This window comes from Nasonia vitripennis, chromosome 5 (assembly GCF_009193385.2).
Source record: "Nasonia vitripennis strain AsymCx chromosome 5, Nvit_psr_1.1, whole genome shotgun sequence".
Lineage (NCBI taxonomy): Eukaryota > Metazoa > Arthropoda > Insecta > Hymenoptera > Pteromalidae > Nasonia > Nasonia vitripennis.
Genome location: NC_045761.1, coordinates 10,396,112 through 10,403,738, shown reverse-complemented (window position 1 = coordinate 10,403,738; position 7,627 = coordinate 10,396,112).

The window sequence follows — 7,627 nt, the reverse complement described above, 5'->3', positions numbered from 1 at the left end:
GAAAGAATAACCGAAGCAATTCAAAAGCCGGCAATGAAGAATCGCCGCACAGAGGGGAACAATAAAGTTAAAAAACAAGCATGGGCGCGGCGAGGAACGGGAGCGACGCGCGACAATCGCGCTCGTATTTTCCGATTAGAGGGTGGCATTCACTTATAAGCCATACCATAACACTTGTCCGCGGGCATTATGAGCCTTCCGTGGGGGGCTTCCCATCTCTCTCTCTCTCTCTCTCTCTCTCTCTCTCTCTCTCTCTCTCTCTCTCTCTCCCCCCCTCTCTCTCTCGCACTTTCGTGACTCTCTCTCGCTGCCTCTCTCGCCTCGGGATCAAGGGGCAGATTTACGGTCACCTTGGGTACTGATTCACGTCGCGTAACTGCCTCCGAGCTTTCGCTTCTCTCTCTCTCTCTCTCTCTCTCTCTCTCTCTCTCTCTCTCTCTCTCTCTCTCTCTCTCTCGGCACGAAAAGTCACAACCCTCGAGCTACAGGATGTACAGAAGCGCGCCACATGTTCATTCATGAGCAGCGGCGAGAGGGCGAATAAGGGATGTAGTCTGAGCGCGATATGAAGTCGATGCGCGTACGCAGCCCCGGGATTTTATTTGGAGATCGCAGGCAAGTGCGCGTGGGGGTGTGTAATGCGAGTCTCGTAGTCGGGTGATTATTATTTTATGAGCGTCTCTAACTACCTGCCACACAGCAGCAGCGCGTACGTTTTTCTGCTGGCTGCTGTGGTTTCAGGCAGTTATTTCGGCATTTAATCTGCCGATAGGTTAATAGAGAGAGGGGGGGCCATCCGCGGCTGATTCGATTTTTCGAGGGGCGGATTGGATTGGTGTATCATTGCCGGTGATCAGGGATGAGCCAGGATTATAAGATTTCACTAAAAGTTTGACGAGTTTTCGCGTAGACGGGCTGGTGTGTACTCGTATCATCATTATTATATTTGGATTGGACGATAACCTGAACAGAGTTGTTGCCTTCCATATGAACAAATTGAAGCATCGCACGAACCTAATTCCAGCCGTGTAATAAAAAAAAGACATAACCCTCGAACCACGCGTGCAATTTTCGTCTTCCACACGGCCGCGAAATAAAAACTCGTTTGTGCGAGCTAAACCACATCCTAGCACGCATGCATCAAAGCCTCGACGAGCGAACGCCTCATCCCCGCACCTCGAGTGTGTCAAATTGAAGCTCAAAGAGCAGCGTCGTGATCCGCGTGTAATTTGTCGGCGCTGCTGCTGCTGCTGCTCGTATAAGGGCTGTACACCACTCTCTATCAGTCTTTCTCTCTCTCCCTCACAGCAACAGCAGCAGCAGCAGTCGATAGAGGGGGGGTGACTTTAGCAAACGACGTGCGGCGATACGACTCTAGTCCTGCTTTCCGACTGTCTCGCGCGTGTATGTATATATACGTATGTTGGAGGGGCTGCAAGCTTCGCCATCTATCGTTCTATTTGTTAGCGGGCTTAGCAAATCAGCTCGAGCTTATACCCGCGAGAGAGGAAGAGGAGGAGGGAGAAAGCGCTAAGTCCGGTTTTATGCTGCGGTGCACGACGAACGCCCCCCAAATGTATATACATAGTCACACACAAGGAGGAGGAATATATAGCTCACAGAGGCATTTGTTAACGTCGAAAAGGCGGCCTCGTATCAGATAGTAGCTCAGAGCCGTTTACCTAATTACTCGGCCAAGTCGGCGTTTTTCAAAAAGTGTCGTGAGGACTAATTGTTAATCTATGCTCCTGATTTATTTTCACAGTCGCGCGCGGCGCTAAATATCCGATGACTAAATGTCGCCTCGTTCGTTCTCCTCTCATCGCGCGCGCGACTATACGTTACAAGCGGCGAGTTCTAGCGCGCGGCTAATTCATAAAAATTACAATTTGAGCATTCCCTCTCCTGACCCACCTAATGCCCCGACATCCGTTACACTTCATCATCCTTAAGCGTCGCTAAATGGACTCGGATGGCTTTCATAAATAAACGAATTACGCTCGAGAGCGCACACTTCATCCTACACCGCGCAGCTCTCCTCGCGTCCGTTATATTGTAGCGTCGCACATACACACATGCACACCAGATCAAATCGCGTGTGCCGAGTCTCTCTCTCTCTTTCTCTCCTGCTAATTTCTTCGATTCGGCGCGGTGCGCGCACTGCTCGCAATAAAAGACGCACGCGTCCAGCCGCTTAATTATGACAAATCTCGGACGTATTAAGCCGCTATTGCCGGCTGATCGCGGTTATGACAAATTCAGACTTTATATGACTCTCACTCTAGAACTTTATTGCGCAGCCTGTTATTCCTGCACGAGCAGAGAAGAATTTGTACTTTGCGTGATTTGTCGTCTTATTTGCTGCTAGTTTGTATTCGCGTCGGTGCGCTCGGCTTTGAAATAGCCCGTTATTACGAGAATGAACGCATTTGTTTCAATAACGACAGCGGCTGGGAATGTACGCCAGACGTATGTAAAATAATAACGCGATTATCATCTAATGCGTCTTATCTCGATCTAACTCTGTTAGGAGGCTGAATTATTATCAAATAAGCCCCCGCTTATCAAGTGGGATCGTGAAAGGTTTTCCTCCCTCGGGCAAGTCTAAACGCAGAGACTGAAATAAAATAAGAGAGAGCATATAGAAAGCCCCAGTCTTGTGTATAGTTTTTATCTCGACGCCTCGGGTGGATTTCAGTTCACGTACTTTTCCTATTCATATTCCGAGAATGTATTTTTCTAAAAAATGTAAACTCTCTTTCTCAAAGATTAAGCTTCTCGTTGTAAAGCGCAATTTTATATTTTCAGTCGGAATCGCCCATCGGAACGTAGCAGCCAGCTCGACTGTGTAATACACAAAGTCGCCGAAACGAAAAGTCCGCCAGTCGTACATAAGTAAGTATATGGGGGACGACGGAACAAGCGAAGCGCTGGGCTCTCTCGGCTGACGGCAATAACTCAAACCAATTAGCCGTGACACGCCGGCGGCCCGAGTCGTCGGCAATTAGCGACGGAATTAATTAGTCCATTATCTCGCGGTGAAGCGAAGCGAGACGCTTTTCTCTTTTCGAGCTGCAGCGCAGCATCTCTCGCCCTTCCATTCGCCCAGCTGCCCTCGGGCGACACACATTCGTTTCGCGAGAGGAGACGAACGTCGGCGGACGAGATTAAAGCGTCCGACTCTAATTCTCCTTCGCTTCTGCTGGCTTCTTTTTTATATTTAGTTTGACTTGGAACATCGATAAGGACATCAGAGACGCGACGGGGTTGATAACTTTTTATTGCGACGATGAGTTCGGGGCTTTTACTGAATATTATAGCGCGTACAATCATTCGATTGTGCTGGCTGAAGAAACGGGTGGAAGAAGTCGGGCGAGTGTGCGGATAATAAATGACTGAGGAGCCTTTAGCTGAGATCGAATCTGAAAAATTAGGGAACGTTATTGATGAACGAGAGTAATGACGACAACAAAAAAGCATTATTTTGAAAATAATTAAATTTGAAAAAGAAGGAGGATTGGAGCACCACATCTCGAATTAAATAACAGAAAAGTAAAAGGCTACGGGGTTTAATGTAGCAGAAGAGAAAATGGAAAATCCTCGCGCGCGTCGCTCCGAAAATAAAGAAGCTGCGGCACTGCTTCTCCCGACCGCCGCGCTTGATCATTCGTCAAGCAATGCGGCGTCTCCTCAGCTGGCATTTCATAACCCCGAGTCTCGCGCCGCCGTTCCTTACATTTCGCGGCTGCTTTGCTCATAAATAAAAATAAGCTTCCTTCGGTGGGGAAGTGTATATGGAAGCTGCAATATCGCGGAGCAAATCAGAAAGAATCGCTCCGCTCTCCCTCTCGAGCGGCTGCCCTGCTTTGGCTTGTTCTCTCCGTGAGAGGCATTGTTGTCTCTGTCTCTTTCTCTAGAGCATCCTCCAAGAGGCTGGTAGAATGCAAATTTTTTGTAGGAAAATGAAATTTCTATAAAACCGCGCCAATGAATCGCATGATGATCTTAATATGTTTAACAGAGACCCAAGGATTTCGCTCTCGAAATCGTTTCGAAAAAGCGGCGCATCAAAAATCAATGGTTCTTTACCCCTGCTGCCTGGCATGCATAGAAATTCGCGCGTATTATATACATAACAGGGTTCAGTCCGGCGTAGAAAAACGAGGAGCACACAGCATCAGCAGTGGGATGGTTTTTTGGGGTTGTGCATATGGCGAGCGATAACGGGCCGGGATGAGCGAGCCGTTATGGCACCCACGGGACGTCTCGGCGGCCGCGCATACTACTGCGATCCCGAAATCGACTTTAGGATAGTCTCTGCTTTGCTTTCAAGATTTTTTTTGAACTGCAGTATTGGAGTGCGCGAAACAACAACGATTAGCCAACTTTTGTAATTTTCAATCTCTCGCTCTCACCTGTGCAGAAAAAGTCACTACTCCATAATACAACCCAGCGCAACGTAGGCGTTTTCCCGAGCGGTTATATGCTCTCGCGCATTAGAAGAGCCACACGGAAAAAGCCTACAAGCACGCGCGCCCGAGGCCAGCGTCCGAAGAATCTCCCGCGCGGGATAACACATCCCCTGAGAGTTTAGGCGAACACGCCACCCCCGCATGTGTTGGTCAGCGAATCCACTAACTCGGCGAAAATATGTTTGGGATTTATTCGGCCGAGAACTTCTCCTCTCGGAGGGTAGTCCCGTCGCTTTACGGGCGGGACGCCCTCGGATTTGCTCTCGGCCCCAGCTATCTCCTGCATGCACCTTATCGGCCATCTTAACGAGAATAAATTTTCCTTTGATGTGCGCTGTGTGCTCTAGCGCCGAGAATTCCGAATTCGGATAATCATTTTCCGAAATTGAAAGTCGTTTTGCTCGGCGTCGTCCGTTACGCTCTAACTGACGGCCCGCATCGGGGATTAGGCTTTTAAAAAATCGGAAGTTTCTTTCGGGGATGAGAAACCGAAGTTTCATGCGCGTCCTCGTTGCAGACCCCGGGGAATGAATTTTTATAGTCCAGCGAGAAATTCGGGATTCGAAGATGAAAGGGTTGCGGTTCAAATCGACTGCTCTGACGCACTCCAATCAGCTCGACGCTGTACAACTACACATGCCGCGGTAGATCCGACGGGATCGTAAAATTCCGAAACTTGCCACGCATCACTCCCCTCGGGAATCTTCAGCGAATTTGAATATGCAGCGTGCATCCATTTTTTGCCCTTTACCATATCCCTTTTAATTGAAGATCCGCGCTTTTTGCCATCAGGACCCACGCATACGCTCCTACACACGAGCTCTCGTATAACGAAGTCATTCCACGAGCGACGGCATTGACTTTCAATCTCGCTTTTCGATTTTTCGCGGATGCAGCTGCAGCAGCGCAGCGTACAGCGGCACAAAGGGGCAGCGCAGTTTAATTGCGGAACGGCAGAAATTTCATTGGCTATTTGGTCATTTTTTGGCGTAGCCAGAGAGAGAGGGAGTTGGGATGTACTATAGGTGAAGCAATTTAAAAGGCTAATTCACCGGCGAGTCGACGAGCGGATGGAGGACCCGAGGGAGGGGATTGGAATTAGGCTCGATGTTTTTTGCCGCCTGTCGCTCTCTATATACGTATACGTTCCTGGGTGGCGTAATTCAAACGCAAGCGCTCGACTCACCCTCGCCGCCGCCGCTCGTTCAATCTCGCGCTCTCTTTTTCATCGACGAGCGCGCTGGCTTTTCCTTTCTCTCTCTCTCGCTCTTCCTCTCTTACGCGGCCCTGCTCTGCGGATGCCTATCTCTCGTTAATTCTCTTTCGCGCTATACCGCTGTTCTCTTTTCCTCCGCGCGCGGCAAATTGGAACAGCGGATTCTTTTTAATTGCTTCGGAAACTTATGCCCACTGTAGCTGCGAAAAATGCAAATTCCAGCCCGTAGGATCCGAATACGAGCCAGAAGAAATTTTATTTCTGTACCGCGCGTTGTACACCTTATTCTCGTCTTTATACAAGCTCCGACTTCCTTTCGCTCGACCGTCCGCTCCAGCGCTCTCTTTTCAGCTCTCTCTTCTGCAAGACGCTCCGGGAGAGGGTGAAGAAAAAGCAGCGGTGGATCGAGTAGCTTCTCGTTCGCGTCTCTCAAAAGTAAACCAATTTCGTGGCTTGTTTAAAGCCGAAGGAAAAGAGGGGAGGGTTGGCCGTGGTGGCAGCACAGGTCCCTCGAGTTATTTCGCGTAGGTAACGCGCCGTGAAATTACGATGATACGCGAATCAATGGACGCTCTCTCGCGATTCCTCCTTGTTTCGTGGGAAATTCGAGAGGGAAGCTCGCTCCGGAAACTCGTTATAACGTTGATTCTTTTTAATGGAAAAGCTCGATATCGTTATTCGCACGGAAAACGCCACCACGAAATACGACGTTGCGCAACGATCCACTCGTGAATGCTCGAAATTTCAGTAGCTTATACATTCCCGCGCTCGAACAGTTGCGGCGTAAAAAATTTACGACATGTATTCGTAAACGCCCACACTAGGCCGCATAAAAGATTTCTCGATATCATCGTGTCTGGCACTCGGTCTCGCAATCACGAATAACACGTCTCTCCCTTTTTCTCACACAAAAGTATCACGCAAATGCGATGCCTTCTTCTTCTTCGACGAGATCGGACGTGACGCTGCACATCTGCTGCGCGCGCAGAGTGCATATATTCGAATATCGCCGGGCAAGAAAAGTGGCCTCGGAAAAAAGCTGGCAAATAAAGAAGGCCAAAAAGAGAGCGAGGGAGGATCCCACTCGACTTTCCCATTTCCTCGACTGCACGCGCCGCTCGACAATGGCACTTAGCGTCCGCCGGATGTCGGGCACTAATGTGTTTGCACAGACCGCGCGAAGCGCCGGCGATGAGGAAAGCTTCTATTATGCCGTGAGCGCGGGGAGGTGCGAACCGGAGTATCGCATCGCCGCGGTGTGCATCGACAGGGTTTTCGGCCCGAATTTCGGCTTGATTGTCGCATTGAGTAAGGGAGATGACTTTTTGCCGTTTGGGGGTTGCCGACGCTGTGAGCTTTTACTTTTCGCCATATCATCGTGGACGAATTTCCTGAGGGTCGAGACTATAATAACAGAACACATTTACTGCTACGTGCGAAACGACACGAATTTACACCGAGAGCAGAGAAAAAAACCGCTGCCAATTAATTGGCAAGTAGCTTCCTCCAACTAAATTCATAGATCCAATAAATAAAATATTGTTTAGAGGAAGCAAAAGTTTTGAGAAAAATCGGTTTTTACATTTTAGCTCTTGACTCGACGAAATGGTTTAAAATTTTAGCTGCAGATAGCATTTTTCATGGCGAATAACCGAATAACATATTAAAGCATTTGAATACATTGTTTTACAGATATAAGGAATCTAAAAATTTAAAAAAAAAATCGAAACCTTGATATCTTAAGAACCATAGGGGTTTGAAAGCTGCGCAATGAATTTAGCCAAAACACATAAACTACTTTTTACCAAAATTTCAAGTGCAATAAGGCCTTCTTACGTCCGTAATCGAGGCACAAAAAAACTCATTTTTTTCAGTTTCCGATTTATTACTGAAAAAATAAGTGATTTTACTTACTGATAATTACTGAAAAAAAAATAAT